Genomic DNA, 11,926 nt, shown 5'->3' with positions numbered 1-11,926 from the left:
ACACACACACAGACACAGACAGACACACCTACATACATACAGAGGACACACATAGCACACACACACACAGAGCACACAGACACACACACACACACACAGACATAGACAGACACACAGAGGCATACACACAAACCCAGAGACAAACACATACACCCACACACAGAGCACATACACACAAACACAGTGACACAGAGTGATGCATACAAACTGACATACACAGACACAGACTCACACACACAGAAACACATTCCCTGTGAGTCCCTGATAAGTCTATATTCCTGCTCCCACCCTCAGGTTAAGAGGTGAGCCGTCGCTTACCCATGAAATACGCGGTGATCTTACACATGGCCTGCCCAAAGATGAAGTCTCCCAGCAGGTTGGGGATGAGAGTGAATGGCATACAGAAAACAGCCACCATCAGGTCACTCAGGGCCAGTGAGAGCAGGAAGGAGTTGGTGACTGTCCGCAATCTCTTGTTGAGAATCAGCACCAAAATAACCATCGTATTGCCGAAAACACTTAGGAGGAAGATGATCGAGTAGAGAAGGATTCGGACGGTGTAATCAAGGTCTGCAAAGACAGACAAGGACCAGGAATCAAACAGCTCATTCTAAACAGAAGACAGTGACAGGAAGCTAACAGAGCCTCCTCAGCCCAATGGGATAATTCACCATCAAACACCAAACCCACTACCTCCCAGCTCCTGCAGCTACCCAGTGAACCCAACCCTGACCTTGACCCTCATTTGCAGAAACCAACTGCAAGCACAGCAAGATCCCAGGCATAGTGCTGCTTTCCCCATTGTCAGAGGTAACCATTGACCAACTCTTCCTCAATCATTGCCCCAGGAACCTGGGACCAGAGACCATTCAGCCTCTTGAGACTGCTGTGCTGTTCCAGACCATGGCAGAATGCCAACATGAACACTACATTGCCACCTGAAACCCACATCGACCTCATCTATACTACCCTCTGGTTTAGTAAAGCTGTCAACCGAATTAAAGAGCCGTTACACTCTGTCCCACCCACTTCTGTCGGACAGAAGATATAAAACTCTGAATACAGGGACCAACAGATGCAAGAACGACTCCTTCCCTGTTGTTATCAGAGTTTTGAATGGCCCTCTTATATGTTAATTCTGATCTCTCACTGCACCTTCTCGACAGCTGGAATACTGTTTTCCGCACTTGGCCACTCTGATGCACTCGTACAGGACAATCTGCCTGTGTAACATGTACCTTGGTACATGTGACAGGAATAAATCAATCCACATCAAACTGAAGAATCAGACTGAAACACATCAACCTTAGGCTTATTAATGTTGAAGGACTGAGCTTTCACAGCAAGAGGTCATTGGAAACATTCACCTCCTCTCAGTAAAGATGTTGCTCCACATCCCAGTTACACATGATTCATCCCTTAATTAACACTGACTCTCCGACAGTGCGGCACTCCCTCAGCACTGATACTCCGACAGTGCGGCACTCCCTCAGCACTGACTCTCTGACAGTGTGGCTCTCCCTCAGCACTGACCCTCCGACAGTGCAGCACTCCCTCAGCACTGACTGTCAGACAGTCCGTCACTCCCTCAGCTCTGACCCTCCCACAGTGCGGCACTCCCTCAGCACTGACCCTCCAACAGTGCGGCACTCCCTCAGCACTGACCCACTGGCAGTGCGGCACTCCCTCAGCACTGACCCTCTGACAGTGCCCACTCCCTCAGCACTGACCCTCTGACAGTGCGGCAGTCCCTCAGCACTAACCCTCCCACAGTGCAGCACTCCCTCAGCACTGACCCTCTGACAGTGCCCACTCCCTCAGCATTTACCCTCTGACAGTGCGGCACTCCCTCAGCACTGACCCTCCGACAGTGCAGTGTGAATCTGACACAGTGGGATTTGAACCCAGGCCCCCAGGACATTAATTGTGTCTGTGGACTGAAAGGCCTGTTATTTCCCCAGTAGGGAAACGCGTCCCTATCCTGCTCATGTGAGTGTCACCTCTTGATGACTTTATGAAAGGAATATCATTCCGCAGTCTCCACATGGACAGGACATGCTGAAAACCCCAATCAGGCAGAATAGTACTGAATGGGGGAGCAGGCCCGAGGGGCCGAATGGCCTGCTCCTGTTCCTTGTCTGTTTGTTTATGTCACTCAGTTGGCAGAGACACTAACTGATCAAAAATCACATCAATGCAGAGCTGTTGGCCCCTCAGTCAAGCATCTTTGTGAGGGGTATGAGGCCATTCAGCCCATTCTGTCTGTGACAGTCAGAGCTGTAGAATGACCTCTCTTTGCACATTTGTCATGGGAACAGCAATTGGCCATTCAGCCCATCAAGCCTGCCCCACCATTCAATACCATTGTGGCTGATCAGACACTTCAATAGGTTTTACTCAGCCCATCCCCATAACCCTTTATCCCACCAATACTCAGAAATCTACAATCTCAATCTTAATCATTCTCAGGGATAGAGAATTGCAAAGGTTCACAACCCTCTGGGTAAAAACAATTCTTATCGCCATCCGAAATGACATCCCCCTATTTTTAAACTGTGCTCTCTCATCTCGACTCCGAACCAGGGGGAACATGCAACCTGCATATCGATAAGTATTTTGTAGGTTTCAGTGAAGTCATCTCTCATTCTCTGAAACTCTGGAGAATACGGCCCCAGTTCACCCAACCCCTCTTCTTTGGACAATCCCATGATCCCAGGAACAAGTCTGGTGAACCTCTATCGCATTTACTTTATGGCAATCATATCTTTCCTGAGAAAAGGAACCAGAATTGCACAAAGTACTCCAGGTACAGTCTAATCAAGCTCCTGGACAGTCACAGCAAGACTTCAGGGAACTCCTGCCTGACTTGGGGAACTGTTCAGGAGGTTGGGTTTAGAAGAATATGAGATGTTGTTATTAAAATATCTAAGATCCTGAGGGATGGGACAAAGTTGGAGAGTCTGCCAATCTGGGAGGGTTCCTCAGGTATGGGGAGCGGGGGGGGGGGGAGCAAGGTTTAAGAAAAAAAAGTGTTTCCCTTTTAAGACATGGATGAGGGAACTTCTTGCCGGTCAGAATCTGGAATTCTGAAGTCTCGGCCGGGAATATATTAACCGAGTGCTGACGGTTAATCCAGTGAAAGCTTCTGGGAAAACATAGGGAAATGGAATTGAAATCTCAATCAGGTCAGCCACCATCATGTTAAATGGTGCAGCACGATCGAGGGGCAGAGTGGCCTTATCCTGCTCCTGAATCCAATGTTCTGATGTCCTGTTCCTCAGAGCTGGTCAGACTGATCTCCCTCTGCCAGGAGACGGTGAGGACTGCAGATGCTGGAGATCAGAGCTGAGAGTGTGGTGCTGGACAAGCGCAGCAGGTCAGGCAGCATCTGAGGAGCAGGAGATGTCCATTCCTGATTAAGGGCTTTTGCCCAAAACGTCGACTCTCCTGCTCTTCACATGCTGCCTGACCTGCTGTGCTTTTCCAGCACCACACTCTCGACTCTGATCTCCCTCTGCCCACCATCTACCCACTGTCCTCAGCACCAGGCACAATGCCAGCTCACTCCTCATTGAACAACCTCTACCTCCAGCTTCGAGAATTCACTCCAACTCGCTCGGGTTAAAGCACACCAGCCCATAGCAGTGGGACCAGTGCACACAAACCATCAGGCACTGAGAAGCATCTCGCTTTATATTCATTCAGTCACTGTGCACTTCAACACCACATACAACAGCTGAAGCCAAAACATTGTGTATTTTCACAAAGCAGGTAGGTATAGCTCTTGGAGCTAAAGGAGTATGGGGGGAGGGGTTAACTAGGATGATCAGTCATGACCACATTAAATAGCAAGGCAGGTTTGAGGGCCGAATGGCCCACTGCTGCTCCTAGCTCCTCTGTTTCTATGATTGACCAGAGGCCAGACAAGAGTCACGCACACTGCTGTGTGTCTGGAGTTACATGGTTAGTCATAGAGATGTACAGCACGGAAACAGACCCTTCGGTCCAACCCGTCCATGCCGACCAGATATCCCAACCCAATCTAGTCCCACCTGCCATCACCTGGCCCATATCCCTCCAAACCCTTCCTATTCATATACCCATCCAAATGCCTTTTANCCCCTTAGGTCCCTTTTAAATCTTTCCCCTCTCACCCTAAACCTATGCCCCCTAGTTCTGGACTCACCTATCCAAGGGAAAAAAACTTTGTCTATCACCCACCCCTCATGAATTTATTAAACCTCTGTAAGATCACCTCTCAATATCCTATGCTCCAGGGAAAATAGCCCGGACTGGACTGGGTAAGGACAGTAGATTTCCCTCCTGAAGGAACATTAGTCACCCAAATGGGTTTTCTGGCAACTGACAATAGTTCTTATTAATTCTTTTAAACCCATATTTCCACTGAATTGAAATGTCCCCATCTAGATGTTGGAATCTAACCCATGTCATCAGAACAGATGAATAGACAAATTTTTTTCCCTGAAGTGGGGGAGTCCAGAACCAGAGGGCATAGGTTTAGGGTGAGAGGGGAAAGATATAAAAGAGACCTAAAGGGCAACTTTTTCACGCAGAGGGTGGTACGTGTATGGAATGAGCTGCCAGAGGATGTGGTGGAGGCTGGTACAATTGCAACATTTAAGAGGCATTTGGATGGGTATATGAATAGGAAGGGTTTGGAGGGTTATGGGCCGGGCGCTGGCAGGTGGGACTAGATTGGGTTGAGATATCTGGTAGGCATGGACGGGTTGTCATCCTGGGGCTCAGGATGACTTGCCCAGTGTCACTTGCCCCTCCCCCTGGCACATCACCAGGGCAATGGGAAACACTCAGAAAACAAGCCTACTGAACAATGACCAAGGGCCCAACATGCTCTCAGTGTTTCAGTTTAACACTGATCCTGGGAAAGAAACAGTAAGAAAAATGGCAAAGAAGTTTTGAACATTTCTCTGATGTACAGAGCACTGAAAGACAAAGAATTCTGACATCACTGATTGTTCTCGTATCAGTTATGAATATCTCCGCAGCTCCATCCATCAGTCCAACGACAGTTTAATTACACACCGAGTGCCTCCGCTAACTGGATGAATCACAACTAAAAGCATTCCTGCAAATAGCTTCTGGGCCGGGGGAGTGAAATCAACAGGAGTCACTGACAGAGAGGGAGGTTGTTTTCAATTTATTCAGCGTGTGTGGGTAGCATCGGGAAACCTGCACTGAGACACAGAAAAAGCTGCAAAATACTCAGCAGGTCAGGTAGCAGCTGTGAAGCGACAGAAACTGCAGTCATGTTCAAAAGGAGGGCTCAGATTAGATTCCCTACAGTGTGGAAACAGGCCCTTCGGCCCAACCAGTCCACACTGACCCTCCGAAGAGTCACCCACCCATACCCATTTCCCTCTGACTAATGCACCTAACACTATGGGCAATTTCCCATGGCCAATTCACCCAACCTGCACATCTTTGGATTGTGGGAGGAAATCAGAGGAAACCCACGCAGACACGGGGAGAATGTGCAATATCCACACAGACAGTCACATGAGGCCGGCATTGAACCTGGGACCCTGGTGCTGCGAGGCAGTAGTGCTAACCACTGAGCCACCCGCCAAGTGAAAACAGGCTGAAGATGCTGGGATTGTCTCCTTGGAGGGCAGAAGGATGAGGGGAGATTTGATCAAGGTTTTCAGATTCATGAGGGGTCTGGACAGAGGGAACAAGGAGAAACAGTCCCCAATGGGGTGGGGGAAAGGACAAAGAATTAAAGAATGCAGATTGAAGGGGATTGATCAAAGAGTTAATGGAGACAAAGGGAGATCCAGACGGAGAGAGAGTCAAGATGGTGGAACCATAACCCATTTGAGGAGAAAGTGAGGTCTGCAGATGCTGGAGATCAGAGCCGAAAATGTGTTGCTGGAAAAGCGCATCAGGTCAGGCAGCATCCAAGGAACAGGAGAATCGATGTTTCGGGCATAAGCCCTTCTTCAGGACCCATTTGAACCTGACAGGAGGAACTCACTAAATTAGATCAGAGGCTTTGGAGCAATGAAGGGAGAGGATGGGGCATAATAAATCACTCCTTCTGAAAGTCAGCACTGACACATAAAAATTAACCTTAAAATAATTCACATCCACACTCTGCACTGTCAGCAACATATCCATGGTCGCAGGGTCAGTGCTGAGGGAATGCCGCATTGTCACAGAGCGGGGGTTAAGGGAGGTCCGCACTGTCAGAGGACCTGTATTGAGGTAGCACCACACTGTCAGAGGGTCAGTGCTGAGGGAGTGCTGCACTGTCGGAGGGTCAGTGCTGAGGGAGTGCCGCATTGTCGGAGGGTCAGTGTTCTATCACTTCTATCTAGGAGGACAAGGTCTACAGGTACGTGGGATCCCAACGCCCTGCAAGTTCCCCTCCCTGAGGGCATTGTGGGTCAACCTACAGCACATGGATTGCAGCGGTTCAAGAAGGCAGCTCACCCCCATCTTCTCAAGGGGTAACTAGGGACGAGCAATAAATGCTAGGCCCAGACAGTGACACCCACGTCCAGGGAATGAACAAGTAATCATATAAATGCCAGCCCATTACAGATGGAAATGGGAGAGTTTATAAAATACAACTGTAATAATAAAAAAGCTAAATAAATACATTGTGACTATCTTCATTGAGGATGTCTCAAATGCTCTGTCTGCAATAATTAATTTTCAACATGGTAAAAATAAAGATGGAATTGAATATTAGTAAAAAGGTCACCTTGGATAAAATTAATGGGACTGAAAATCGATAAATCCCAGGCGCATGTGGGTTCAGAGAATTCGGAATCAACCACCTGCCAACAGCCACTTCATTCGGTGAAAGCGTCGTAAGATTGTAAAGGCCGGGAGCAGGAGGAGGCCGTTCGGCCCATCGAGCCTGCCCTGACATTCAATAAGATCATGGCTGATCTTTTCGTGCCCTCAGCTCCACTTCCCCGCCCTCTCACCGTATCCCTTAATTACTTAACTGTTCAAAAGTCTATCTATCTGAGCTTTAAAAACATTCAGCGAGGTAGTCTGAACTGGGCGGGGAATTCCACAGATTCACAACCCTCTGGGTGAAGAAGTTCCTGCTCAGCTCAGGCTGAAATCTGCTCCCCGATATTTCCAGGCGATGCCCCCACCCCACCCCACCCCAGCTCTAGTCGGGTGCTCGTGTCTCTCAAGTGCAAGGTTGGAAATGTCACAGCATTGTTTAAGAAAGGACGGAGAGAGACGCCGGGCACCTGCAGACCTGTTAGCCTGAACACAGGAAGACAGAAACTACTGGAATCTATTGTTGAAGGATATTTGTGACCTTTCAACAGTCATTGTCTGACTGAACCCAGGCAGGGTTGCACCCGGAGGACTGTGGGAAGGTTTGGTCATCCTGCTTAAAGAGAGATAGACTTACCATGGAGGGGGTGCAGAGGAGGTTCACCAGACAGAGATGGTGAGAGTGTCCTGTGAGGAGAGATTTTGGAGAATGGACCATCTCTCGAGATTAGAAGAATAAGGGTTTCATAGAAACTTATAAAGTTTTTACGCCTGACAGGGTAGGTTTTCCCTGATTCTGGGGTGTAGAACCAGGGGGCACGGTCCCATATAAGGAGTAGGTTATGTTGGACTCCGATGAAGAGGAACATCTTCAGTCAGACAGTGGGGAGTGTTTAGAATTCCCGACCCCAGAGACTGTGGAAGCTCCTTCACTGGGAAAGTTCAGGCTGAGATTGACAGGTTTCCAGTTACTCACAGGAACGAGCGAGTTCCTCTTGTTAACACAGACGTATGGTTTGGAGTGAGGTGATCAGGTGTAATCTAGACTAGCAGAGCTGGCTCAATGGGCTGAATGGCCTGTTCCTGCATTCCTGAGACAATCATCAATAAATCCAATCAGAGGTTCAGGGGAAATGATTTCACCCAGACAGCGAAGTAAAGGAAGATCCCACTCACATCGGGAGTGGTCAAGGAGAATAATGTCAGTGTGTTGAAGGGGAAGCTGTATAAAGCCGTGGGATGAAAGGATTGGAAGGAGATGGTGATGGAGGGATGTCAGGGCCAGGAGCTGACAGGAGCCTCACGAGGAGCAGAAACAGAAACATGGAATCGAGGGGCTGAATGGTAGGTTCCTGTGCTGTAATGTTACAGTCATAGAGATCTACAGCACAGGAAAATACCTTTCGGCCCAATGAGTCCGTGCCAGTCAGAAACAGCCATCTAGCTATTCGAAGCCTGTTTCCTCACACTTCACCCATGAGCCTTGTCATCTCAATACTTTGTAAATGTTCAAAGTTTGTGCGAAGATTTGTAGCTCGGGTGCTCGTTGTTGTGGTTCTGTTCGCCGAGCTGGAAGTTTTTGTTGCAAACGTTTCGTCCCCTGGCTAGGCGACATCATCAGTGCTTGGGAGCCTCCTGCGAAGCGCTTCTTTGATGTTTCCTCCGGTGTTTATAGTGGTCTGTCCCTGCCGCTTCCGGTTGTCAGTTTCAGCTGTCCGCTGTAGTGGTTGGTATATTGGGTCCAGGTCGATGTGTTTGTGGATGGAGTTGTTAACTGACAACCGGAAGCGGCAGGGACAGACCACTAAAAACACCGGAGGAAACATCAAAGAAGCGCTTCGCAGGAGGCTCCCAAGCACTGATGATGTAGCCTAGCCAGGGAACGAAACGTTTGCAACAAAAACTTCCAGCCCGGCGAACAGAACCACAACAACGAGCACCCAAGCTACAAATCTTCGCACAAACTTTAGACTTCCTTGCATTATCAAATCCGCCAGATAATTATGACAACCCTCCCTAATAGGTTATGGAACAAGAAGCAGGATGCTAATGTCATTGCTTGGATAGAGAGTTCTTGACCCATTTGTAAGCCTGCTATTTTGTCATGTGCTATCATTTTAAAATCCCATGTATTTCCTCTACTTCTCTCTTTCTATAATGACTGCCTGATTTGCTGTTCATTTCCATTGGTTTCTGTTTCTATCCTCATTTTCGTCCTTGGTCTGTAATAGAATTAGCCTTTGCTCCCCTCAGTTATTGAAGCAAAAACTAACCAGGGCTCCTAGTCTAGACTGTTGTCTGGCAACAACTGTTGCAAGTGTCTGTTTGATAAGAGCTGCTGAGAATAACCTCCAAAATTGACTAACTGTTGAGACTGAATGTCAAGGATCTCATATGAATAATAAATATATACAAAGTGCTAAAGAATTCCCACAGCTTTGAAAATGCACTCTAACTCTAGTCTGTGTGCATAGAAGAGTGTGACATGAAGGTGAAAATAGTGTGAAGAAAAATAACATGAAAAAGAATTGATTTTGTTCTTTTACTATACCCGAGGACATGATAATGGAATGAGCTGAAGTTATTATGACCAGACCCCAAGAGAGAAGTTCCTCAAGTTAGGACAGCTGAAACTGACAACCTGAAGCGGCAGGGACAGACCACTATAAACACCGGAGGAAACATCAAAGAAGCGCTTCGCAGGAGGCTCCCAAGCACTGATGATGTCACCTAGCCAGGGGACGAAACGTTTGCAACAAAAACTTCCAGCTCGGCGAACAGAATCACAACAACTTTGTAAATGCTCAGGGTTTCTGCTTCCTCCCCCCCACCACAGGCAGGATGTTCCAGATTCCCACCACCCTCTGGATGAACACCTCCTGCCCTTTAGCTTAAATCTCTACCCTGGTCACTGAGCCCTCCATCAAGGGGAAATGTTTCTTCCTAGCTATGTCCCTCATTATTTTATAAATCTCAATCATGTCCCCCTCAATCTCCTGTACTCTAAGGAAAACAACCCCAATCTAGATTCACCACCTTTAAGTACATTTAAGTCGTCATTGGACAGGCATATGGATGTACATGGAATAGTGTAGGTTAGATGGGCTTCAGATTAGTATGACAGGTCGGTGCAACATCGAGGGCCGAAGGGCCTGTACTGCGCTGTAATGTTCTATGTTCTATCCAATCTCTTCATCAGTGAAAGTCTCCAGCCCAGGCAACATCCTGGTAAATCTCCCTCTGCACCCTCTCCAGTGCACTCACACCCCTCCTGCAATTCCAGAACTGCACACAGTACACTCACTGTGGTCTGACTAAAGTTTTATACAGTTCCAGCATCACCTCCCTGCTCTTAAACACTACACCTTGACTAATAAAGACCAATCTTTCATAATGCCTTCTTGACCACTGCATCCACCAGCCCCACGACCTTAAGTGTCCATTTGACATACACACCAAGGTCCCTCTGATCCTCTGTGCTCCCCAAGGTGCTGCCATTTGTTATATATTCCCTTGTGTTGCTTGAGCTGTCTAAATGCATCACCTCACATTTACTTGGATTGAAGTCCATTTGTCATTGATCAGACCATCTACATCCTTCTGTAACCCTAATGCTATTCTCTTCACTATTTACCAACCCAGTAGTTACTCAGCATTCAATCACTATGGTACTGCTGTGAATCGACTAACCTTTGCTGTGAAACTCATTCACCTGACGAAGGCTCATCAACCTGAAACGTGAACTCAGTTTCTCTCTCCGCAGACGCAGTCAGACACTGAGTTTCTCCAGGACTTCCTGCTTTTGTTCGGTTTAGTGCTGCTGTCATCTCTCTGGACAGCTGTCTCCCCATCTGAGTCTACCTTCAGGACGGAGCTCACCTTCACTCTGAACGGCCTCACTCTGCCAGGGCTAGTATCTCATCAGCTGAGCTCAGGACCAGCTACTCTGCACCATAGACAAGCTGCTGGGGAAGTGGGAGAGTCTAGGTCCGGAGGAACATCAGCTCAGAGGAAGGAGTCACCGACTGAAGACAGGGATGAGGAGGAATGTCTTCTGTCGGGGTGGGGGGGGTGAACCTGTGAAATTCTTTACTGCAGAGGGCTGTCAGGACCAGGTCATTGAGTATATTCAAGGCTGAGAAAGACAGAGTTCTAATCAGGAAGGGAATCAAGGGTTATTGGGAAAACGCAGGAAAGTGGAGTTGAGGATGACCAAATCAGCCATGATCTCATTGAATGCCAGAGTAGACTTGATGGGCTGAATGGCCTACTTTTGTTCCTGTGTGTGATGGAGATGGTTCACTCATTCTCTGAGTGAGGGAAACCTGACGAGCCTCACCAGTCTAGCACCCAAGTGATTCCAGTCCCAGAGCAATGGCGCTGGCCCTGAAATGGACCAGTGATTGACTCAGTTCAAAGGGCAGTTAGAGATGGGCAACAATGTTGGCCTTGCCAGAGAAGGCCACATCCTGGGAACAATATCAACAAGGCTGCTATATAAATGTATACGTTAAACAGGTTGGGACTCAACTCACAGGAGTTTAGGGTCAGATGTCACAGACACCGGGTTATATCCAACAGGATTATTGGAGCTGTTGGAGCACAGACTCTGGCCGGTGTCGTGTGACTTCTGACCTTGTCCAGCCCAGTCCAACACCGGCACCTCCACATCATCACTGGAGTTGAGAAGAATGGGAGGTGACCTCATTGAAACATATATCAGATTCTGAACGGGGCGAGACGATGTTTCCCCTCACAGGGGAATCTAGGAGCAGAGGGCACAGCCTCAGAATAAAGAGGCACCAAATTCAGACTGAGATGGGGAGGAATGTCTCCTCTCTGTGAGGTTTCAGAGTCTTTGGAGCCCCTTGTCACAGAGAGAGCTGTGGGGGCAGAGTCCGTGTGGATATTTGAGGCTGAGACAGATTCTCGATCAGTCGGGGAACCGAAGGTTACTGGGAAAGGCAGGAAGGTGGACATGAGGAATGTGGGATCAGCCAGGATACTAGTGAATGGGGGAGCAGGCACAAGGGGCTGAATAGCCTCCTTCTGTCCCTATTTCTGATAGTCTCATGGTCAGAAGTGTGAGAACTTTTGCGGTAAAGTGGCAGCATCCCTCCCCCTAGACCAGGAGGGCTTG

The 11,926-nt window shown here is 48.3% G+C and overlaps 1 long non-coding RNA gene across 1 annotated transcript; it reads right to left on the bottom strand.

Annotated features, from left to right (window-relative positions):
- Positions 1–323: 323 nt before the first annotated feature.
- On the bottom strand, positions 324–10,342 carry LOC122551184. Its single transcript, XR_006312045.1, has 3 exons — positions 10,331–10,342; positions 1,156–1,158; positions 324–570 (listed from the first exon to the last, which is right to left on the bottom strand). It is a non-coding gene; the product is annotated as an uncharacterized LOC122551184 (long non-coding RNA).
- Positions 10,343–11,926: the final 1,584 nt, after the last annotated feature.

This window comes from Chiloscyllium plagiosum, chromosome 6 (assembly GCF_004010195.1).
Source record: "Chiloscyllium plagiosum isolate BGI_BamShark_2017 chromosome 6, ASM401019v2, whole genome shotgun sequence".
NCBI classification, from domain to species: Eukaryota; Metazoa; Chordata; class Chondrichthyes; order Orectolobiformes; family Hemiscylliidae; genus Chiloscyllium; species Chiloscyllium plagiosum.
This window is presented reverse-complemented; position numbering and strand designations above follow the sequence as displayed.